Source organism: Diorhabda carinulata, chromosome X (genome assembly GCF_026250575.1).
Source record: "Diorhabda carinulata isolate Delta chromosome X, icDioCari1.1, whole genome shotgun sequence".
Lineage (NCBI taxonomy): Eukaryota > Metazoa > Arthropoda > Insecta > Coleoptera > Chrysomelidae > Diorhabda > Diorhabda carinulata.
The window spans coordinates 6,963,670-6,990,445 of record NC_079472.1 but is presented as its reverse complement, the minus strand read 5'-3'; the positions used below and the strand labels follow the sequence as shown (position 1 = coordinate 6,990,445).

Genomic DNA, 26,776 nt, shown 5'->3' with positions numbered 1-26,776 from the left:
ATACAAAATGAAGTGAATGGAGTTTTATCTTTAGGCCCAATGTTGCAGAATATGTTTCTGGTGACAAAGAATTACTTATGATAAATATCTTATGCAATATTGAACACAGAACTAATCGTCTGGATAACGAAACTAAAAATAACATAAGAGTTGGTGTTTGTAGTATTATTAATAATTTTGGAATCAAATTGAAAAACACTAAACAACAGAGCAATATTATTAGGTTAGGTTAGGTTAGGTATGAGTTTTGCAGGAATTTCCTTCCAATTTTTTTCAAATGTTGCTACAAAGGTTGACTTATTTCACAAGAGATAGTTGTTAACGCGATTGGTGAAAACCAGATGTTTGCTGTTATGACCCTATTGGAATTGTATAATGGTTTGGCTAATCAGATAACTGTTGTCGAATTTTTGTTTGTCCTGAGTTAGACCTATACTAGACAAAATTTTACGAGATAACAAGGTACAAGCAACAGGGCTCATTTATCACCTCAAACAGCAAATAATTGCATATGGAGATGATTTAGCAGAATAAAAAAAGAAATGGAGAGCATTCTGTAAACTAGAAGAGGCTGTAAAAATTATAGATTAAGAATAAACCAAGAGAAAACTAAGTATATGGTGCTAAGACAAAATGTGATTGATAAAAAGAAATATATGGAGATTAAAGCGGGAAAAGACAAAAAATATGAGATAGAAAAATTTATCAATTGGAATACCTGGGAGCAGCACTGTCAAATAAAAATGAAGAGCGGACAGAAATAAATAAGAGAATAGCCGAAGGAAGTAAAGCCATGGAATCCGTTAGTGAAGAAATAAAATCAAAGGAGTTATCTGGAGCAGCCAAAATTAGAATATACCGAACAATAATACGACCAACAGTTACATAGGAAAGTGAAACAATCCATCAATAACAAGATACATAAAAGCCCAAAGAGTAATATGGTTGGGGCCTACTAGAAGGATACCGGGAACAAAAATTGCAAATAGGGCCATTGAAGAAGGGAAAGGTGGTATAAGAAGGAGATGGAGACCAAAGAAAAAATAGTTGGATGTAGTTTTGAAGGACATTAGAGAGAGAGAACCAAATTGGAGCGCAAAAGTACAGAATCGCAATCAGTGGAGAAGAATTGTGAAATCAGTTGAAGGCCCATGAGAAAAGAAGAATATGTCATAGCTTTCAAAGGTCTGTAGTACTGTAAATATATGTAAGTCGTTTTCTCACAAAATACGATTGGAAGTCAGGAAGTAAGATTGCTCTCTTATGAATTGCTGTAGAATGGAAAACGAACTTTAATAATATTTTCAAAATCATTGTAAATACAAACATGTTTTATTTCTTAAAACCTCTAGTTTATTTCCCAAGGGTTTTTGGTAACGCCAGTTTGTAATAAGAACGAGTGGAGAAGCACAAATATCCAAAAGCATTGCATGCATTTTCTTAATTTAAGCTCATTTTTTCCTTCTGTAAATAGTGTTTTTCCTTGAAATGCATCTTATAAAAAAAGTGTGTGCAGATTTCGTGTTACTTTTCACACTCTTGGTTATTTTATTCGCTTTCTGTACTATATATCATCCTGAAACTAATGTATTTTCATTCCATAGAAATTGTAGTGCTTATTCTAATTTGAGCTTTTTCAATAAAAATATAATATAGGAATAAAGAATGCATCCATTTCAAGTTAGTGTGAGTTTGAAAGGCATTTGAAGTATTTAAGTACCTCAAAATTATTCCTTCAAAATTGTGCCGTTGAAAGAAATGTAGAAATCAGGTACTGTTGAGCTAGGGATACATTTACAGCGGACTATATACAGGAAGTCTTTGCTTTAAAATGTAACGTAACCCAATTTGTGACTTTGCAAGTCACTAGCTTAAAATGTGTTATACTACCCACGGTTTTCAATTTCAATATTGTAAGTCAAATAGTACAATTACAGAATCAAATCAGAGAAAAGAAAATATTTCACATATATCAACGCTCGGTCGGTCGAATATAGAAACACCCTGTAGAAATGAGAAAGTACAGTTAGTTGGAATATAGGATTGTGCACTTCTAAATGATATGGTAATTGAGTTGAATGGAACAATTGGATGGAATTGGACTATCGAATCCAATAATTCAATTCGTCTCACTATCAGTGAGAGTGAATGTACCGCAATAGTAAGCTGATATTTACTACTAAAATCCAGAAACTAATTCACTTGTTAGTGCCCTAGATTCTAATGTAATGATCCAAAAGTCATTACTTCTTAGTTAATTTAATTACAGTTCACCAATGTAAATTAAAACCTATTGGATAGTTGACATATTTCTGGAAAGTATAATAAATTACAAACTCTGTTTTTATAAAAAAAAATTGACTCAAAGGAAAAGCAAGGATTAAACTCCTAAATCCAGTAGACGTTTTATTGAAATATAGCAATAAGGTTGCTTATGTGGTTTTCCGCTTTTGTGGATGAATTGAATTCCCACGAGGAAAGAAGAAATGAGGTGAATGGTAAACGCTTATCAAAGGAACATTTTTGATATCTTTTGAAATACTTATGTATATATCGATATCAGTGACTATTTGACTTCAAAGTTGATGTGATGGATAGAGAGAAAATAATATTATTTCTAATTTAATTTTTATCAACAAACTTTAGGTCTCTCTGTTTTAAAATTAGTTTTTTTTGATAATTTTTGGAATATGAAATTTGTAGATTCGACTCTTATCTATCTTTTAAAAATTATTAAAAAAACTAATTTTAAAAGATACTAATACATCATCAATTAAACTCTTGACATTTTATAATACCTACAGTTCTGTGAGAAGTGAAGATTATGATGTTTATTTTACTATTTATTAGTAATAAATAGTGTTGATAATTGTGTTCAATTTTAAATGTATAATTTTCAAAATTGCATCAATCAATTATACTTGTAACAGTATATTGACCATTAGTTATTTTGAGATGGAAAAAAACAACGACAAACCTCTTTCATCTGTTCAGAAGGGAACCAAAATGGCAGTACGGAATACCTTATACATTTTGGCTCGCAATTTTTCCGTCCTGTCTGGTTTTAATTGAAATTTTTACAGAAGGTAGGGAATAGCTCAAGGATCATTTTCTATATCATGCCACTGTACGCTGAAACCTTGGGGATGGACATTTTTTTTCACATTATAACTACAGGAATCGATGAAAATAGTAATTCTAAGAAAAAAATGTTCTCTGCGTTTTCTTCGTAAAACTAATATTTTTCGACATTTAGTTATTTCTGGTTGAAAGTAACAGTTTTTCAACGAAAAAAAAAACTGTAGAGACCAAAACTAGCAAAATCCTTTTTTTATAATTTTTCTACGACCAACAAGAACCTAAATACGGCATGTTAATGGTTAGTTTTTTTTGTTAAATGCATTATTTGAAAGATTCAAATCCGAATAACGGGAAAACTTTTTCGAGAAAATTTCATAGAAACTTTTCTAATATAAGTATATAATTAGAGGTTTAAAATAATAAAAGATTCTAGCATGAAAATTGAGCGACCTAACCACAAAATACACATATCTCTCCCATCATCTCTTTATTTGTACGAAATACCTTTCCACTAAGCAATCATTTCTAATTTGACAATAGAAATTTAATCGGAGGGAGTTAAATCATGTTCATATGGCAGATGAGTCAATAAATCGTAACGCAGCACGGCTAATTTTTTTGCAACAATAGCCAATAAACAGGAGTATCGTTATTCTGAATTATCCCCACCGTATGGATCGAAAAACAGTTTTCAGCCGGCTTATCATAATAATAAAGAGCAGGAAGTTGAAATACGGATTTCTAACAACCCATTCAGTTCTTTAATCTCCTACCAAATTGGAGAACTAATGAGTGAAGTCCATGGTGCCCACAATCATGAATAGGCCTGCTGATCCAGAAAGCCAAACATTTACCACTGCAGCTTATAGCCTCGTAACATCTTCAACATTTTGTACTCCGCAGGTTCGACCTCTCCAGTCCCACATCTCTCAGCCAAGTCTCCTAAAACTCATGTAGAAGAAGGCAACTCTTCAAAGACAGTTGTTTCACCTTTCATTCTCAAGCCTCGGCCAAAGCTTCCTATAAAATCGTCCAAGCCCAAGCGTAGACGCCCTGGTGGAAAGGCCACCAAATCAAGAAGTAGAAGGAAAATTATATAAAAAATTCCTTGACAAAAATAAACAAAAGATATCAAAAATGGTTGAATATATGGATAAGGGGTTAGATATTTCGAAGAAAGAGTCTATTTTCATCACATTGGTCGAAAAAACAGTTTTCACATTTTTGGGAGCACGTTTCTCGGTTGAGTTTCATGACACAAGTACATACCTACTATGCGCTAACCGTCATTGATGAGAAATACTCGATTTGAAAAACATTATTCCAGTAGAAAACACAAACAATACTCAAGTTATTTTCTTTAGTTTCATCATGCATTTTTTTCTTGAATATTTTCTCTTCACATACCGCTGATTTGATTCACATGGATCTAATCTCATCCTGGCATGGTAAAATCTCGTATCTATTTTACCTACATTGCGAGTTCCCCAAATATAAATTGGGTTGCTTGAAAACCATCAATTCTTAGTATTTCGAGAGATGACTCGATTATAAATATGGTAATTTTCATACATCTCAATATAAAAAGTCACTATGAAACTCGCCAGAAGCCGTTGAATTTTGATGTACATATTACATTGCTATAAAAATATAAATCCTGAAATTTGATTATCTTTTTTTTCCATTTAGTCAGATTGCTACTGATTCACTGAAATGTCAACAGTGCTTTTGAAAATTTAAAAGCCCCTGCTCATATTAAGTGCTTACTAAAAGGAAAAAGCAAATACGCCACTTTAAACTGAAATATTTAGTTATGAAACTACGCTTGGAATATATTTTTTTCCATTTCCATATTCGCAACAAAATTATGAAATATTTCAAGTTTTTGGGAGCATATCAAGTTTTACGTATGCCTACTATGTAAATCTGACTGTAGAAAAATAACTCCAATACTTCATTTTGCATTACAAATTGCATAAACATGAGTAATTTATTAAGCTTCTGCATAAATGGAAATATGTAAATAAAATTTTGTTTAATGAAATAGAGATAATTATTTCCATTAGAGATGAGGGTCCTATGAAATACGATATAATTTTTTTCCATAATTATTTTTCTTTTTCAAGATAATTTCTTTTGAAGACTATACACTTAATCCAGTGATGCTGATGTTAAAGAGAAAAAAGTCGCTGGTGGCAAGATATGGTAGGTAGTCAGCCAATTCGAAGCGCAATTCGTAAATTTTTGCCATAGCATTTACCGACGATTGATAATAAGCGTTGTGCTGATAGAAGTTACTTTCTTTTTCTCTCCTGCTATAGTCTCACCTTTTTGAAGATGATAGATGAACACCATCCAAGGATTATTCCAATTTCGTCCTTATTTGTCAGCCCGATGAAAATGTCTTTGCCTGTCCTGAAGCAGGTTTGCCTTTTGTAAGTTCTCGAATAGAATTTTTTCCTCATTTCCTTGGAACATCATAATGACTTTATCAGGTTAAAACAAGGTTCGAGGAAACCTGACGAAGTCCTTACTAGGAGCGCATCAGGATAATCCTATTTAAAATAAATTAATTTTCCATGAGGTTTCCCTGATGTCCATATACGTAATCTATCAGGATCACCTCATTCAAAAGAAAAATATTTCTTATTGAGGTGGACGAGGTCTACACTAGGATCACATTAGATTGACTCGTTCGAAAATACATAAATGTTTTTTCAGACTTTCCTGGTCATGTCCATGCAAGGAATTTCTCAGGTTGACCCTATTGAAAATAAATGATTTCTCATCAGTTCTTCCTTATCATGTCCACAATTTGGATAAGTCAATTTAGTTCACTTTAATCGTGATTTGGAGTTCAGGCTGTCGGTGGAAGCTTCTCCACGGGGCATAGGAGCTGAGTTTAGCCACCTTTCGCCTTCTGGTGAGGAAAAGTCGGTGACCGAAAAAAGGTACTCTCAGATCGAAGAGGAGGGACTAGCAATAAGTTTTGGAATTTTGAAGTTTTACCAGTACCTATATTTGAAACATGTTAAACTTATAACAGAACACACGCCTTTATTAACTATTTCTGGTGAACATAAGAGCATGCCGAAATTTACAGCTAATAGGCTAAGGCGATGGGTAGTGATGCATTCGGGGTACATTAATGAAACTAAATACGTAAAAAGTAGGAAAAATAATTCAGATTGGTTATCACGTGTGTCATTAAATAAAAATAATAATTTATTTGATGAAGACAAGACTGAAATAGACAATTGTCATTCTTTATCAAAGATGTTTATTTGACTTGCAAAAGGAAACAGCCTCTGATAAAATTCTTTAAAAAGTAATAGCCTAAAGAAGTTAATGAAATTTTCTTAAAAGCATATTTCGTAAAATATTTGAATTTGACATAGTTCAAAATTGTACAATGTGGAATCATAGAATCGTTATTCCAAGCTCAATGAGGCAACAAGTATTAGACGAGTTACATAAATCCCACATGGGAGCTGTTAAAATGAAAAGTTTAACTAGAGGGTACGTTTGGTTTCCAAATTTAGATTTGGAAATTGAAAATTTAACAAAAAATGTTACGCATGTGTTTTGCACTCAAGTACTTCAAAAGCGCATCGTGACAATGTGAGTTCTCACACATCAGTTCAAACAAAAACGGTTTTGTACAGTCAAAACAACGAATTGATGTATCATCTGTACCACCCTCGTTTGGTACTTCTTATCAACGTTTTTCTATACCTGATGAAGCGGTATATGTGTTCAAATAACTTATTTTGAAGGTACCTCAATAGGAAAGGAAATAATGTATTGTAATTATTTTCATTGCGTTGCTAGCCTCACGTTTTCCTAGCACTGTAACTTTGAGTATTCAGTTGCTGTGAAAATGATAGAGCATCTAATTTTTGAACCTGGCACCTAATCAGCACCTAATTTTGGCATTTTCTAAATGCAATTTCTCGACTATGCGTTGTTGACGAGACGGAGCTGTTAAAGTTCACTTGAAATTTTGCTAGATAAATTTAATATTGAAATAGGTATTTTCAATACTACTTCGTACGAACCGTGTAACTAGCGCCCTCTATGAGACTCAGACTTAAAAACACATTCGTTTAAAATTTCAATACAATGTTGCCAAGAGTTGCGGCAAAATCGTAAAAAAATTGTATCATTTTTCTTTCTTTAACGCCCTTTAACTTGAATACGGATGGCGTTACGAAAATTTTTTACTGTGCAAACCCCAAATATCTTTCAGTTTTCTATTTATCCTAGAAGAAGGATCACTTTTTTGAAACACCCTGTATATATAACTTAAGGTTTATTATTTATTCTAAAGAATGTAGTCTATTCCAATAAATTCTCGAAAACTCAATATATGATCCCCCTTCTGAGTATAGAATCGGAATATTTTAGCTAATAACAAAACAAAACAGAAATTGAGGAATATAATAATACTCCATTATGAGGGCATTGAATTTGTTCATTTTACATGAATCATTAGCGATAACATTACCGAGATTATGGCTGTTAAGGAAATTGTAGGTAGAAGGATTTTCTTGACATGAATAAAGATGAGAATAAAGCTTCACACACCTACATCATTCTTGTGAATCAGCTTTGAAAGTAAAGCGCCTATTTCTCATTTCATACCAAATTTATCGCATCTTACAAAATTAGTTGAGATATTCCGTGTACACGCATGTATTATATGAGAGATGTTCGAAAAGTTTCCATAATCATTTTGATTGTAATTTTTTTTAATTTGCTTTCCTCTCATGTGATTTTTTCACCTTTTTGAAATGACTGTCCTAAAAACAGACGCCATCAATTTTCAGGTCGATGAAACCGTTTTACCTTATTTGGAACAGTTTCGCTATTGCGATCCAATGTCTCGACTGTTTTTTTATTTCGATTCATTTTACTCCAACAGCTTGAATAAAGCCTGGAAAATGTTTTGCCTTTGGTCCAATATGAGCAAACGCAGTACCCAACGCGCGGATAACTCACGCGAGTTCTTTTTGTATGTCGATAGCCTCTTCTATCTTGATAACCTTAATCGGTCTTCCAGCACCATTTGGTGAACTTTTTCGATGATATCGTTGTTTTTCGCAGTTTCTAACTGTCCTGAACACTCGTCATCAGGCTGATACAGCGACGTTTGAATTTAAATGCCCAAAATTTTTTTATTGTAAATGATGGTGCAAAGCCTTCGTAGACAGTGCCTAATTACTCTTTAATTTGCTTTTTAAACACTTTTTCTTAATGTAAGCTCTTTATCCAAGTTCACCGTTTCCAGAAAAATCTTCACAACGATTAAATTATACTATTACTAAACAGAAGCTAAGCGTTCAAAATGAGTGGTAATATCTTCAAGATGGGGTCGGAAATTTTCAGAAGTACATCTCAAAATTTGAGAATATGCGTTGAATTTTGAGGAAATGAAATGTTGAAACAAGTTGATTTTAGCGCTAAGGGAGGCACACACTGTCGCTGCTATCATAGAGTAAATAGGGATACATACGATTAACCATCACAGTATAAGTTGTGAAGACTGTGAGTTCAAGGTCGGTTTAAATGAACAAAAAAGTCTTGAGCCGTTGCAACACGCACACAATTCATGAGTATTTCGATATAGTGGACGGTTATGGTAGGGCCGTGAGGCATTAAAGCATTTATAGTGAGACGTTTAATCAAAGAAGATCTAAGATGCATCTTTTAAGTGATCGAGTTAACTGTTGGTGTTGTATCCGCAATAGTAGATTGAATTTTACATGATCATCTTAATGTGGCACTGAAATTGATTCTTGTTCAACGATTTTGAATTCACCATACCCGTTTCAATAACTTTGAGTTAATTTTTTCTTATATTCAAGTGAAAAGCACTCGACTTTAGACAGTCACTCGTCTTACACAGGATCATTTATATGATGTCTTCACGATAACATCTCATTTTTGCGTGATTCTGAGAGGTATTCAAAAATTTCGTGATTTGTTGAAGTCTCTCTATCAAATTATTTATCTATGTATGTCCGATAGCATATAATATGAGTTGTTTTGATCATCCTGCTCTCGTTCCACTTATTGATTGGTAACGACAACAATTCTGTTGTTAATATAAAATATACATCACTGTATGAACCGAAATTGATATGTATTATTATGAATTATTTATTATTAATATGAATTATTTAAATAAACTGGAATATAAAGATCTATTGCACTACAAATTTTTATTCGTTGAGTGCCGTATTTCTAAAAGGCAGTAAAAATCAAGCGGAAAACGTTACTTACATTACCGCTTGGCACTACAATCTTGTGTGAACATTGATCTTCTCAAAAATGAACATCGATAGCATTCTGAACCCTGAGCTGGAGCACCAATCTGTAATTCACATAGTTCGGAAATCATCCATGACATTGTTCAACTTTCTCATTTTTAGCCAACTTCTCTTATTTGTAGGTATTGCACACCTCAACATTCCATTCATACCTCACTTTTACACACCCATATATTTTCCTGATTACTTTTCATTCGAATATTAGTAACTTTTTTTCTCGTACTCTGTCAGAGTTCTTGTTTCACTACCGTATGAGACTACTAGGTGAATAAAAGTTTTGTACATCTGTATTTTGGTTACGCGGTTGAGCAATTTGTATTTCAGCTTGTACTCGCTCCTTTATGGATGTTGAGCAGTTTACATTGTTTTCTATTAGATTTCTAAAGTACTTAATGGCTGTTACTTCCTTAATATTTTTCTTTTCAATTGCAAGGTGTACTGTGTCGGAGGTTTTATGCACTGAAGCTATTATATCATTGATAATAAGTCCGACTTATCTATCTTCCTCTTCTATGTATTCGAAAAACAGCAGGAAAATATTAAAAATATTAAATAATGGTAGACATCGTCTTCTTTCTATAATAGTAGCAATTGATAAAACACACCATTTATTATACTTCTCCCACTAGAAGAGGGTGTGGTCTGCCAAGAATGTTATGTACGTTAGTGTCTTTCGTAGTACAGAAATAACTGAAGGATTCAAATTTCAAGACAAACAGAAAGTTAGAGCAAACTGCTATAACACAAAATGTTCACCTGCAGCATTTCACTCAGTCACTAGTCGCTATTTATTGTTGCACATAGATAATACACAGCAGACAATTGAATTCTTATGTAAAAATGATACAAAGGTCATTGAACGTCCACCCTCTCAACATGATTTGACCATGTGTAATTTCTGGGTATTCTTTAATAAACAGAAACACTGACATGGTCGAAATTTCACGTCAAATGATGTTTTAAATGGCAAAATTTCTCAATCTCTTGAGAACTTTTCAATAGATGATTAACTAGCTTTTAAGTCGTGGAAACTCCAGTTACAAATGTACATGGTGATTAATTTGAACTCGAAATATATAGTATTCCCATTGTATCAACTGAAAATTTTGGTGCATTATTGACAATATTAAATAAAGAGTTTTCATTATTCTTTCAGTCTTAATATTACAAAACTGTAGTCGTCTGGGTCATCCTCATTTATTCCCCGCACAAAATGTATCTTAGGATGAAATTTATGATGATTAAAAACATAAAATGGTTGGGATAACTGTTTTCTGTGGCCCTTTCTCTATAGAAAAAACAGTCAAGGATTATTAGAGGCGTGACTTCATTCAATGATTTAGTTCCTTTAATTATTTTATGCAAATTGATTCTCTATTTTTATTATTCACCCGGTATATTAATATATTTTACGGATTCTTTCTTGAATTCTCAATGTAAACACGTCCGTCGTTTTTGTGATAAGACCCGTCGATCGAGTTACTTATTGTCAATCACCCCGGACAAAAACCGTTCTCTCTGCTCGCCGAAACCGAACTGCAGGAAACTACAAAAAGTAAACTCAAATTGAATTTTTTTGGAACAACTACTCTGATTTACTATTTAGAAATATCCAGGATATTTTCCACTCTATATGATTTTTCTGAGCTATATTCTTTCTCGATTTTATGTTATCTGGCTTACGTCATTTCCTGTCATTTATTTTATTATTTGACGCAATACTAATTTCTTTGGGTTAGTTAATTTTCATTGGCTATTTAAAACTATAGCTTGCCAGAAATTTTATGATGCTAAATTGGCACTTTTATACAATGGGAGATTTGGAGTTTAGTCTGTCGCTTCCTATCATAGCTGATGGAGGAAATGTATTTCCATATCCGAAAAGCTCAATTGCAATATAGCTACGTAAAAATTTATCGGATATCATATCAGCAGAAGCGGAGTAAGCATAACAGCATAAAAAATGTATTCGTCATATATACAAAGCAGTAACGTATAAAAGAATATTTTAGATGATAATTATATTAGAATATTGTGAACGATTCAGATCTATCCACCACAAGTACCTAACTCAGTGTATATGAATTATTCTTTAAGAATCTAATAATGAAACCCTGTTAGAAATCTTAGCCTCGGGAAAGGCGTCATTTATTAGTCACTTCATATCTAGACTTGTAGGTATGTTTGTAGATATTGGGGTGTTATATACACTGCAACCCAAAGAATCTATTGTGTCCTCCTTTCTTGCAGCGATACTTGGGAGCCCAGTGTATACAACTAATCTGTTAATATCCCACTTCTTTTATAAAGTCCAGAATGTGGGATGGTTATAGCTGTCAGAGATCTATGTCTTCTATTTCTTACGCTTCCAGGTGTAGCGCTGTGGAGTTAGAGGTATTGTCCTGTAAGCAACAAAATCCGCACGCCTCATTATCTGCTAAGTCTAGCGTCTTAAGGTGTCTATAGAGGTGACAGTGCCCCGATAGGACTTCTGTTAGTATACGTAGATTGTTCATACTTATGTTGATAGATCTTCTCTGGTGCAGTTTCCCAGGAGAGTTTTAGTCTGCCTCAGCCCCTGTAGGTTGTCTCAATTGTATTTGCTCCTATCTATCTGCTTCCTCTATTGTTCTGTAGCTGATACCACAGAAGGGTTCAGGTCCCATCAAGGGCTTGTCTAACCCGAGCATCAGCTATTCCATTTCCCTTCATTCCGGTCAGGTCCAGGCCATCCTAAACAAGTTTTTATTTTATGGTATTGGAGCTTAAAGCTCTAATGTCTGCTTGGCTATCGGACAGGATGATGATCTCCTGTTTGCGATAGTTCCACTTCAGATTGAACATTTTTTAATTGCATGAATTTCTCCTCGAAAAATGCTTGGTGTGTTGTCCAGGTTTTCAGAGTGTTTGGTTCTGGGCCCGTATACTCCTTTTCCAATTCTATCTAAATACCCAAGGCATTTCCTACTTACTTCTACAGCTTAGTATTGAGGTAAATTTTATTTCAACTTTTTCGATGCATATTCCTGAGGAAGATTTTTAACGACGGTTTTTCCTTGGTGATTCCATTTATAAACGTTCTTAGTGATATTTTTTCTGCCACGCTTTCTGGTCCCAAGTGGAGAGGTGGAAGATTTAGAATCACTATTTTTACATCTGGACTTGATTTTAAGTGGCCTCGATTGTTTTAGAAATGCATTACGTGTTTCTTTTGGGTTGAAATTCGTTTGTTATAGTGAGAGAATTGTTATAAATAACGGGAAATTTATCACCAGCTAAGTTTTCATTGTACGTTTATATTCGTATATGAATGCTTAGACGTTATATGTTCTAGATATATGTTGTACTGTAACAAATACTTATTTTGTAATTTTTAAATTAATAACTCAAGTGATTGATGGGAGAAGAAAAATATTAAGATGAATTACTGGTCATTGTGCCGTCGAAAGTTATGCTTAGATACTGATTCCGAGAACTAGATTGTAAAATTGTTTGGAAAGTAGTGTTTCAACCGCTCTACACCAAAAAAGATATTTTGGGCATGATTCAGTATATCAATGCTTCTAAAATACATAAACCTATCCTAACAAAGTATATTTTTCTGTAGATTCTTGTCTCATTTTCCAAGGTGCTAGTACTATTCTTCGAGGTATCTAAGCCTTTTGCAGAAATGGTCAGGATATTTGCTGTCTCCACGGCTTATTCGCAGAATTGCTAGTTGTCAGCCTATGCCGTTCCTATCGTATCAAGATGATATTTGACGGGGCAAAATGAAAATTTCCTCAAACTTCTTAGATGAAATTGTTTTAAATCTTTTGTTTCAGGTCTGGAATGTTTCTCCGATAAGAGTTCATCTGATTCTTTAGCTATACATTCAGTTTATTGTTAATGTGACATCTTATAAAGACAATAGAGCTCTGGTTCAAAATATGGAGCTCCCGACTGTGGAAAATAAAGTATAATGTATTAAGTGCCTCAAGCTTCGAGTGAAACCAGATCGAGCTTGTCTATAACAGCCTAACTTAGCACAACATACATTTTGATTAATATTATGCTTTTGTTAAACTAAATATCGAGGAAACATCGGTTATAACTAAGGTCATAAAGTCTAATTAGATTCACTTAAGAGAAATCTTCAAAAAATACTGATGGTTAGGTCTTTTTGATTTCACGGAATTTATAGAATTTCATATTCTTACCTTCATCAAATTTTAGAAAAACCATGAGATAATTTTACACGGGTAGGGACTTCCTGAACTGTTTCGCATCAGTTAATGAAAACTCTATATAAAGAGATAGTTTCAAATGTGTAAACATCTGAATATCTCATGAACGGAAAAAAGAAAAACAGGTTGTTACATGGTTGCCAGCATATTTTTGCGATAAAATGAAACCGAATGGGTATTCCTACAAGAAGTGACTTCAATCATACATTTCATGCCATTCTCAAACCCTAACATTAACTTCTACAAAAACAAAATATCATGATTTCAATTTTAATAATAATAGCCATAAATTGAAAAGAATTACTGAACAAATATTATAGTAAATGTTCAAAGTGCGAACCATTTATTATTCAAAAGGATTCTAAAATCTATCACTGCACTCAATGCGAAAATATTTTTACGAGCAAACTCACGAAATGGATCCTTAGGCCGGCCCTGTCCAGTGACCCCCCCAGTGACTAAAAAAGTCAAAATTCAAGTCCTTTTACCAATATAACAATTCTGACACAATAGTCTTAACATACTTTGTGATAAAATATAATATATTGTATAACATTTTAGAAAATAGAAAAAAATGCACTTTCCACCTTCAGCTGTTCATAAGTTAGAAGCAGGTTAATTGAGTGATAATATACTTGCATACCCGTTAAATTCATTATATTGATACAAATGTTTATCATACGAAAATACTCTTGATATACTACAATGCTACTACACTACATGCCTAGGGTTTACGAATACTTTATTATTTTGGTTAACTATTTTTTTTTTTCGTTAGAAGCTATCACATTTTTGATTACAACCACAAAAGAAAGTTTCATACAAAAATCTAAATTAACCTCAATTCTTCTGATGTAGAATAACAAACCAGACATTTTTATTCGGGGAGTTCATGACGTGAAAATAATGCTGTGACGTACAATTGTGTACATTGTACAGGTTGTCCCTGTAGAAGTTACCGATTCTTAACCATTGGGCATGAGTTGTCCCTGGCCTTTAGATAGTACCATAGAATTTTTTCGTCATCAACTCACTCCCAAATTTTTTGCATGAAGGCCCAGAACACCCTGTATGTCATAGTCATTAGCAACTTGCCATTAGGGAATCTTGTAATTAACAATACTTCACAACTAATTTTTTTACATAACTAAATATTAGCGTGCGAAAATGCTTTATTAGAAAGGTATACTTAAAATTATCTTAACTATAAGGAAGAACTCCTTCAATTACTCATCAAGTTTCTAGAAATTTCTCTATTTAATTTCAGCTATTATTAGGTTATTAAGCTCTTGATATATAAATTAACGATTGGTATAACGAGATTTTGCATAATATAGTTTCGATAAAATAAAAAAAAAACTAGGAGAAAGCTGCCTCTTGGCTATTTGAAATTCAGAGGAATAGTATATTTTATTAGAGAGGATGGCTGACCTATTCAGGAAATAAAAACCATTTTTGCTCGGAATGGCGACATATTTTTCCATCATGTCTTTTATGGAAAGGAAATTTTATTCATATTGGTTATAAATTTTTCTTATGAAAACATTGACTAAAAATACGTAGAGAAGATAACGCGAGCTTGTTAAATGATTTTAGCAATAACAAGAGTAGACTTACTCATATTCTTATTTATGCAGCCATTAACAGTTGTTAATGACAGAACGGGTGGCATGAACTTATAAATACGGTTCATCTTATTTACGTAATTTATTTATGCACTAACTATTCACTAACACTTACACACTCAACTATTCAGTAATATTCAATATATGTACACATCTATTTTATTCTAAATGCAGTTTGCATTCACTTGTCACTGTATTGATTTATGCACCATGCTATCGAATTGAGAATATCATAAAGAAACAAAAAGGCCCTTTCAGAAATTGTGTCTATAAAAACAGTCACAAAGAGATAAATAGATCTAACAAAAATATGAAAAATAACAGGCGCATCCGCCGCTTTTGCTCACAGAAGTTTATCAACTCTGAAAATTGTTCTGAACTGATAAAAGAAGGACCAATGTTAAGCATGAACAAACTTTATTACAGAGAATGTTCCTAGCGACATAAAAGATAATTCTTATTTAAAATGAGAAAATTTAATTCTCTCATTACTTGAGATCATTTCTCCAGCGTATCGTGACTTCCATAAAAACTTGCAATATGAAGAGAACAATATAAAAAAAAATACCAAACAGTGACAATTTAGTCAGTTGAAGAAACACTTGACGAATAAGCTGGCGAAATGGACCGCATACTAGATTGAGATTCGGATGACGATTAGGATCTTGAATATTTTTCTCTTTTATGAATATTAATTGCCCATTTATAACATTTTTTTTGTTTTCTAATAAAATTATTGAAGCTCATGAAATTTTTTTCATCAATCAAAAAGGTACAAGTGACTTTAGAATTATGTAAAATAAAACAATACACGGATCTAGATAGATTTGATCTCAGTTTTACTTTTTTTAACGTTACTTGTACCCTTTTGCGTCTTACGTCTTCAATTGATAATTAATTCACTTACTAAGTGTGTTTATCCATAAAAGTGAACCATTTTTCATAATTCTTCCAAGGAAAAAACTTATTGCAACACTCACTTTTGAAAAAAATATTCCTAATCACTAAATATAATTATTCAGATCAAATTTTTATGAATCTGGATATATTTTATAGTGTCAGCGATGTTTCTTGGAGGACATATTAATGGTAAGGGCGTTGTATCCCTTCGAAACCTCGTGTTCAACTAAAGTATTGAGGACCCGGGAAACACCGCGCCGATAACGATCGAATGAATACGGAGATCTACGATAAGAAAATTCACTATCAAAATGTAATGGCTTTTCAGAAGAGTTTTCAGGAACATTTTCATGAATTATTACACACGTTTCTTATTTCAATTCAGTCTTACGTGATAAACGGTTTAAATGCTATGTTGTTTAAGGCATGGATCTCTCATAAATTTTCTCGTTGCTTTTGAAACTTTCGATTATGAAAAGTTAGATATATCGATAGCTATGAGAATATAAAATTCTTAGTCTAATTGTTAGATTCGAACCTAAATCGACCCTCACCGAGATGATAATAGAATAAAACTTATTTTATAATAAATATAGTATATTGGAAAATATATTAAAAATGAGTTTATCAAAAAAATCATATAAATAACATGATTAATTATTGAAAAAATTATTTTTCATTAAATGTTCAACATAATTAGAAAATTTTACCCTGACTTAAGGTATAAAATATATAGGATGTAAAGACATTGGGTTGTCTTTTACTTACGTAGACAAATAACTGGGTTGCCAGGTATAAACAGGTATGTCGATGCCAGTCACTTTCACTTGATTTGATGATAGAAAAAATTTTATATCAATATAAGCACTGTTTTATTGAGAACAAGTTGATCTGGGGTTGACTGCAAAAAATTCGGTCCTAAATGTCGAAATGAGTGATAGGGAGATCGGAGTTAAGTATACTGTGTAATAATAAAGGACCCATAATTGCGATTGTTACATGCCATTCGGCTTGTTAATTTAGTAAAATATTTACTGAGTTTTTCTTTTTTCTTTTCAACGCTGTTTTTAATATAATACCCATGAAATTCCAGTAATCTTTGTTAATTTCCTTTTGTTTTAAACAAATTTTGCATAATAGTTTCCGCGTATATATATATATATATATATATATATATATATATACACGCGAAAGTGTTCATTAAAAGAATCTATTGGTTGACAATAAAGTAATTTCCTTTTGCCATCTTTCTTTCAGCTTCATGATCGCGCTCATAAAATTTCTGGTCCTTATAAGCAAAAAATTGAACCTGGTGCGATTGAAGGTCATTTGCTAAAGTTTGACCATTCAAAGAATTCTGCAAACTTCGAAATAAATGGTAATCAGATGGTGCCAGATCAGGGCTTTATGGGAGATAGGGCATCAGTTTCCAGCCAAGCTTCAATATTTTCCCACGAGTTTCGAAATATGTCATTATCATGGTGGAACACTAAACCTTTCTGATTTGAAAATTCTGACCGCTCCATCCAGTTTCATTAATTGTGGACAGTAAACATCAGAATTGTTCGTTTGGTGTTTTGGAAGCAGAAAAACAGAATACCTTTGTATTCCCGCCAAACAGATAGCATGAGTTTTTTTTGTTGTTTTCCAGCTCTCCATGTGGTTTGTGCTGGTTTATTATGTTTGCTCCATTATTGTTTTCGAAGTATTTTACTGTACAGGACTCATTTTTCATCGCCAGAGATGATTCTTTTCAAGAAAGGGTCGTAAAATCGCAAATGTTGATTAAATTTCTTTCAATTCATGTGGTACCCAAATATCAAGCTTCTTAACTAGCCCAAGGCAGACATTTCAAGTGTTTTTCTATTGTTGTCTGCTATACATGTAGCCTCTTCGTAACCTCTCGTACAGTTATATGAAGATCCTCTTCAATGATGACCTTGACTTGGTCATCATCAACTTCAGTAGGCCGACTAGAAATTTGCTCATCTTTGAGGGAAAAATCTCCAGAACGGAGTTTTTCAAACTTAATAAATTAGTATACATTTGAAACACTTATTAATAATATACTGTGTTCCCGGATAGCTTAAACTGAACTGTCTAATGATAAGTTTAATACTTTATTAAACTTAAATGATTACTATGTTAACAGTAGAGGTAACAATTTATATGATTTAGTGTTATGCAACCAGCAAAATATAAATACATATGATTACTGCTCTGTACAGTGAAAAATATTTAGATGGTGCAATAAACAAAACTACTGCTTGACGCTTAAGTTGTTTCTAACAAGTATCATTAAGTTCAATATATGCAGATCCTCAACTGTTCCTCATAAATCAAAGCGAAATTACAATTATAAGTAGAACACATTTATAGAGAATTTATAGAGCAAACACAATTTATTCGAACGAAGTCAAAATTTATGACATTGTAGAAGAAGGTGATGAAATAAGGCAATGTGGGAATTTCTGTTTCAAATGAAGGAGCGCATTCACTTCTCTATCTAAGCTTAACAAAAATTCATTAATGACGTTTTTCTGATCGGTTACAATGTTTTCACGCAATGGCCAATGTCTAACTATATAATTTTGGTTTCTGTCTCGGAGGCTCTAACAAAAACAACTTTGAGATCGGCACAGATATTCCAATTATAATCTCCGTATCTTATACTTTGAAGTGATATGCACATGTTTTGATGTGTATATTTCATATCTGAAACTTAACCGATTGGATGGACTTCCGTTTCCATTCAACAACATAACTGCATTGTGTTCCAAGAGTCAATGATAGTTACTACTCGGTTAGATTAGGTTAGGTTAACCCAACCTTTCTCGTGTCTGACTGTCCAAGATGCTACTAGTTTTTGCTGTAATTCCAAATATCTTTGGTTTATCATTAAATTTGAATTTTGTTTTTAGTGAATAACAATACAAATATATTCTATTGAATTGAAATATTTAAGGTATTGAATTTGTTTGCACTGCTATAGGTATTTGGCGAAATTAATTTATACAACTGGCGAATTGGAAGGAAAGCTTAACTTCTATACGGTGTTATTTTACACAGTTACCAAACAGATCGTAGCACTTATAGTAGTGGATGAGTTTTGAAATTCCGTCACAGAATTTTGCTTGTAATCTTTCTAAAGGTGCGTTTACACGTGCGAGTTTCTCACTATCGAGAGTAGCCGATTTACTCTCGAGAGTAAAACTCGTAAGTGTAAAGGGTCCTGAGAGTTCTCGCCGAAAATAGAAGCAGGTACAGTAGCAGGTGTCAATTCGACTTTCTGAGAGTACTCTCAAGATTGTCTTCACCAAAAAAATGGACGCATGAGAAAGTTTGCAGACTCATCGAGGCATATGAGTCTAATCGAATCCTTTGGAACATTAGAGAGCGCGACTATAAAAATAGAATTAAAAGAAAACCTAATTCTTCAAAAAATAGCCAAAGACTAGACAAATAAAGTGGAAATAAATAGAAAAATACACAACCTGAGAAATCACGTAACTTTATTTCAGCTAAACAATAACAATTGTATATTTTAATTAATAAATCACAACTTATCAAACCTTGTTTTTCTCAATAATTACAGGTTTTTTAGAAATTAGTGACACGAAAACTTGGTTCTATTTTTCGGCATTCAGTTTTATTGTCCTATCTGGTAAGTTTTTATTAGACAACTTTTACATAAAATTAGGTATGAATATCGGTTGGAATGGAAGGAGGAGCTAATACAACAATACAGGAGGCGATTGTTGCCAATGGTGGGGTGAATGATTGTTGCCGGAAGCCTCCTCCCTCTACTACCTGCCCACCACTTCTATCATATTCATTATTATTTGGAGACACCTGGTTCTCAAACCCACTAGTTTCAATTTGTATTTTCTCCGAATTTGACTTGGTTTATAATTCAAATGTGCAAAAATCAAACAATTAAATTAATAATATGCATAAAAATTCAAAAGTGCATTGATGTTTAGGTTTACAAATATTTTTTATCTATTAACTTAATCAATATTTTTAAATTTCATAAATACTGGGCAAGATGTGCCAATAATAACAATTGTTTGAATTTTAAAGTTTAAATTGCTATAATATTGTGTATCAATTTTTAGATGCCAACTTCAAATGCTGTCGAGAATATTGATTTAGAAAACGCCACAGTTTCTTCTACTTCAATTAACACATCAGACGAAAAATTATCTGCGAAGAAATAAAAAGGGAATATTTGAACAATGAAGGTGTCATTAAAGCAGCAGTAGAAGACAAATTCGGAGAGTACGTTGTGTGCGAACTAAGATCGATGCGTATTTGAGTTCTCCTGCCAGCAGTTCATATGTCATTCTTTCTCCACCCCCACCTCCGACGACACCTTCTCCTTTGCCTACAAATCCCATTTAGCTCGAAAATAAGAATAACCCAAAATCCTAAGAAATTGTTGAGTTGTGTGATTTTGTACATTTATAACATTTTATTTCAATTAAATACGTTTTTATTCATAAATTCTTCTTCTAAACAGAAATTGCTTCTCTCATTAGAGTGTTCTTTTAAAAAATTAATGGACTTACTAATTGCACTAATAATTCAACTTCCACAATTGAAAATCTACAAAAATTTCGAAACTGCTGGGCTTCTTCTAGTTCCAATTCAATCCAATTCAATCAACAAAGCCTCTACTATTTCTCGTTTCCTTGAAGACATCTTGGATAATATATATATTGAATTAAAACGCTACAGCTGATAGCACTGAATTGAAATCACGAGACTTTAATTGGCTTAAGTCACTCTCAGAACTAATAGAAATCGCCCGTGTAAACAGTCTAAGGGTACTCTCGAGAGTTGCAATGGCGAGAAGCTCTCCGAGAGTGGACTAGGGTTAATTTCACTCCGCGGGAAACTCTAGAGAGCACTCTCGGCGAGTTCCTTTCACGTGTAAACGCACCTTAAGATCGATAAATACGAATAATATAACTCACCTTGAATTAATCTGCTGGATTAAACGAAGAACATTAGACATACCTGTAACAAAGATATTAGTGAATGGAAATAATATAAATAAGCACTGAAGTAGTTGAGTTCACTCGTTGACTTGAAGAAAGTTGAATATAAAAACTTTTTGCGTTTTAAGTACGTTATTACGAGGATTACTACTTATGGTTTGAGATATGGCAACACTGATGTGAATATGTCTAATGTTATATCATAGAGTTTGACATTTTTAATGATGAGCGTACTCAGAACGTGTTCTCATTGATCGTAATGGAGGATATTTTGAAACACATTAAAGCTATATTCAATTATAAAAATTTCCTTTGTGTAACCCTCGTGAAAGTCTATCAACCCTTGTGAAACTTTCGATACAATCAACAATTATCATGAAATAGTGTATAATGATTTTAGTGAATAAGGATGTGAATATAAAGTTTTTTTGTCAGTATATATTGATTTCTTAAAGAGGTTTTATTGGATTAGTATCCAAGAATTATCTACAAAGGAAGCGTTCGTAAATTTGGGAGAATAACTCTGATTTTGATCTAAGAAGTTACTAAATTGGATTTCAAAATTGCATTATTCTACGACAAGAAGGAAAGACAAGAATAAAAAGTTTTGCTAAAAGTTTTCATGAATTATTAAAGAGAAGGACTCTAATAAGGATTATAACAGTGAACTTGAAATTTATCAGCCACACGAAGAAAAGTGTGATATTTCCTATACCCCATTGAATTTCAATTGTATGTTTGATTGTGCATTTTGTTGTCAATTATACATCAACCAGTATTTTGCACTATTTTAAGAAGCTGTATGGATTAGAGAAAAGAAATATATTTGGAGGTAGTAAATGTATATACAACACTTTCAACCGAATCAGAAGAGCAGTAGGGTGTAGGAAAAATACAAAGAGGCATGCTTCCAGCTATATTGTTGCATGTAAACTAAAACTTTGGATGGCGGTAATTTCGCAGCTGAGTAGAGGAGGAATAGGCAGGATCACCGATCTGAATTGTCCGTTCTGTGGAATGGAGAAAGAAACTATTGTACACAGTAACGCCTAGAGGATGCTCTAACTCTGGAGAGTCTCCTTGGGCTGAGGATTAGGGCGATCAAGAAGATTACAGAGGGACTATCAAGGCATTTAGAGCAAACAAGGCCTTCCAATTCCTAGTAACATCGAGGCTGCAAATTTGTCATCACTACTTCTCATCTTATAAATTAGGACCGTCAAAAGATTAACATCAATTTTTTGGAGATACTCCATAGATTGAAGTGCGTTGTTTTACTGGAAAGTGGTTTTTATGACACAATTAATAAAGCTACCACCTCAAGTAATACCCTCACAAAGCATCACTTCAACAGTCTTGTGCACATTAGCTCATTCAACATAAAGTCATTCTCCACAGCAGCGTTTTACCCTTCCACGTCTATCTTGGGTACCTAAACCTCGCAAAATTCATCGCTGACCACGATATCACGTCATTATGTCTCCCAGTGCTGTGGTCTGAATATAAAGGAAGTACTAATCGTATACGGTATAAAAGGAGATTGATATCTTGAATAAGGCAATATAGCATGCGTATAGGAAAAAAATTACATTCCTTTCTAAATCATTGGTCTGTAATCTGATGAGTAGTAGCAAAACGGTCACACATTGCTAGGGGTCTTGAGGCACAGTGGTACGCTACGGCATTACCATTTGGTGTTGATTTTTCTCTACATTCTTGTGCCAATACAAGTTACACATTCATGATGTTGAATGATATATAATCTTCTTAATGCCTCTCAATTCTATTAATATCAAAAAGGTGGACATTTTGATGTCTCGAATGATTATGTTGCCCAAAAATCTAGAAGAAGTGATTGAATCTCCTGGATTTAATATTTCTAATGTCACTGAGTATATCAATTGAACTATAGTGGAGGCTTTAGGCTACATTCTATCGATTTACTGAAATATGATAATTAGTATAATAAATAGTAAAATTCAAGTAGTTGTATCCAATATAAAGTGCAAACTGATTGTTGCGTTTAGATTATTAGTAGACTCTCTTAGTCCAGGAGCCAGATGAAAATGTGTTTAATTATTTCTTTTCGAACGATAATTGGTGAAACGCATAAGATAGTTGTTGAGTTTATCTAAATACATACCCTGACCAGGTTTCCCTAGACTTAGTTTTTTCACTTTAGTACAATTAAGTTACTCACATTATTTTCATCTAGGAGGAATTGACTTATCTATAATTATTCGGCATTACGCTCCAATATGAGTTTTAAGATGACCTAAATATTCCGTACTTTCATTTAACTGGATTCTAAATTATCAATATTCATTATAAAAAGTTGATAGACAGTTACGCAGAGAATAAAGATGTAATTCAATTACTTTTGATCTCGCTTTGGCTCGATCCACTATCATCCCTCTCTGCTAATATATTTTCATCATCATCTCTACAAAGATCGGAATAAAAATATTAGGAAGCATATTTAGTATAATTGAAATGATAAAAAAATGTTATTTCATCAATATTTCTTTAAAAATCTGTTTGTCTTCATCCGCCTCCTCGTCTGCTTCTTCTCTATATTTGCACAAATCATTTTTTAAGTTGTGCCCGACTTTTTTCTCATTAATTAGTAGATTATTTATAATAGTCTGTATGCCATATTTATGAATATAATCGCTTGAAAAGGTAATGAGGCAGGAGTAGCGTTATTTGAAAAATTCTACAAATTCTTGTAAACTGAAACATTTAAGTTACCCGAAAAAGGTATTGATACCTCTTCTATATGCAGATCAGAGCTTTATCAGCATGTTATATTGCGCAAATGTGGTCACGTCCACCTCTGATGATCCTGAAGACTGTTGCTGGGCACAAATTGACAACAAATATGAATTTACCAGGTTTTCTGGAAGTCAGTTACCAACATAATTTTGATCATATTATGCTAAAATACGCATCCCAATACTTGTTAAATTTTTATACAGATGATGACGATGAAAGCATAATAGCGGACAGCTCTGAAAGTGAATCAGAGACAGATGAAAGTGAATCAAGCCAAAGCATGGACAACAAATTTGAATTAACTTGGTTGTTTGGGAGTTATCACTATTTAGTTATCACTATTTATCACTATTTAGAAAACATTTTTTTATCTTTTTATCCCAATATTTTTATTTTGTACAGATGATGAAGACGTAGTAGCAGAAAGTACTGACAGCGATTATGACAAAGAATCAGAGATTGAGTTGGGCCAAAGCGAGAACGAAATTGATCAAATCCTTTTAATTGCCATCAATTTTTTGTAATAAATATAATTAATCTATTATTCAGTTGAATTAAACTACAGAATATTTATTTCATCTCAACAGTCATATTGAAGCGTAATGCCGAATAATTAAAGATAAGTCATAAGCCAGATTAAAATTTGTAAATTAATTTACTGCTGTGATAAATAATGTTCATGAGGCTTTATGATACCACTATCTGATACATTCTACTAATCACCACTAGTGAGAAACTTGGTCATGAATATCTGTTTCGGGCTCCTGGATTATATCTATCATCATTTTTTATTAAATGGACAACTCTTCTTCTATAAATTTGGAATGAAAAGTTTTTGAGAAATGCGTGTCCGGTATCTGGACTTCGTAATATTCAAGGCATACAAAAAATGTAAGTTTTGAAGTGAAAAGTTTCCTGTCAGAAGAAAAAAGGAAATGGGTATGAGAATTTTTGTCGTGGCATTTTTATTAAGTTTCTTTCTCATTGTTAAGTCTGCCTAATGCCTCGCTAAGCTCATTTGAGATTAATGAGTAAAACTAGATGGTTATAATACGAATAATAATTTCTCGTTCAGTAAATGATGATTAGTTGCTAAACTGTCAGATGAAAATTTATCGTGTTCGAGAAATTTATTTCGTGGAGAGCGTCAAGTAGTTTTATATAACTTGTGGATTATGTTTCCCAAAAGTAAGATAAGCGAAATTGAAAGATATATTATGGCCAGATGCCACAATTATAGAAAGTTTCTTATATTGTTTAAAGACTTTTGTGGCTAATGAAATTGAATCATAGCCGTGCATTTAGTCTATTAAATAATCTTCAGTATTTTAGAAGATTATCATTGTGATAATGACATAACTATTTCAATATGACCAAATACTAATTTCTATAGAATTTAAAAGCTAACTAGTGTAAAATACCGTTCTTCAAACATTTCAAATATTCCTTTGTACACGTATTGTGGTACTGTGGTATTATGATTTATTCATTCAAACAATCGAGTTTTTAAAGAAATTACTTTGTAATTGAACTCCCACTCCATTCGAAATTCAATAAAACCTCGGAATGTATACAAAATCTAGACTCTAGTATTTAAATAAAATTCCCTTTTGTTCTGAGCAAATTTTGTGCAATAGTTTCCGTGTGAGTAGAATAGATTCCTGTTTCGTTATATTTTAAAAAAATGCCTACATTTAGTTTTTTTGATATGTTAGAGCATGATCTCCTTTTTATTCAAATCTGTTCCATCTACTCAACTCAAATATAATTCCAACATCTGGGAACCCAGTTAAGGGATGCAATCATATCGGATAAGTCTTAACTTTAATTATCTAAATCTGAGTTGTTTTCAGTTTATTGATGGTTTTCGTTGTGCTTTTTTGAATAGACAGTTAATGCGAATGTTGATAAAACTTTTTTCATTGTTCACAGCAATAAATATTAATTTGGATAATCGTGTCCGGGGATAGTGCACGCTGGGCGCCAATTCGTAACCTTACTTCCTCGGCAGGAGACTCTTCCTTACAAAGTGGTATTCAGCCTTAGTTAAAGTATATAAATAACTGGTACTCAGATGAGGTCGACAATTAATATTAAATTGGACGCCTCCAGCTTTTTAATGAACGACGTTAAAAGTGAAAGTATTAGGTGGAAAAGCTGGAAACATCTTATGAATTATATTGATGATAAAAATTTAACAAACTTAAACTATTCCCGGACATGGAATGAATTTATTGACGAATAAAAAACAGTAAATAAACATAATTGGAGAAGAACTCAGATGTATATTAATGATAAGGCTGGGATTATCTAAAGAAAACCGAGAGGGTTGCAGCCCTCAACTAGATTCCCAGATGTTGGAGATGTGTTTACTGCTTGTGATGGTGCACCGGGTTAATCCCTTGGTGAGCTCCCAACTTGGCAGCTGTAGAACTGCAGAAAAAAATCAAATGAGGAAGGAAACGGGAGCACAAATGAAAATTACTAAAGAAGGAACGGGTAGATAGAACTGATTTGAATAAAAAGGAGCTTATGCTCTAAGATATAAAATAACCGAGTTTATATATCTTTTTAAGTATAACCAAATAGGAATATGCTTTATTCTATTAGTTCTGTTTTTCAAATGAATAGAAAATACGATTTTACACGGGAACTATTATACAAAATTTGCTTAAAACAAAAGGAAATTAATAAAGACAACAGGAATTTTTTATTGAAGATTATAATAAAATATAATAAAATTGCAAAGCTAGAAATATATTTGAAAAACTTACCAGCGAATATAAATAATGATATCTCCACAAATTTACCAAAATTTATTTTGATTCTATGAC

At 32.7% G+C, this 26,776-nt stretch overlaps 1 protein-coding gene across 3 annotated transcripts in view; it reads right to left on the bottom strand.

Moving 5' to 3' along the window:
- Window positions 1–26,776, bottom strand: part of LOC130900753 (ly6/PLAUR domain-containing protein 6B-like) — a 317,692-nt gene that overhangs the window by 32,369 nt on the left and 258,547 nt on the right. Inside the window, exon 1 of one of the 3 annotated variants that reach the window (XM_057811608.1) lies at window positions 16,172–16,392. The exons of the other annotated variants lie outside the window; for them this stretch is intronic. The gene's annotated coding sequence lies outside the window, so the exon portion shown is untranslated. Of the gene's footprint in view, window positions 1–16,171; window positions 16,393–26,776 lie in introns of those variants that run through there. 3 annotated transcript variants of the gene reach the window in all.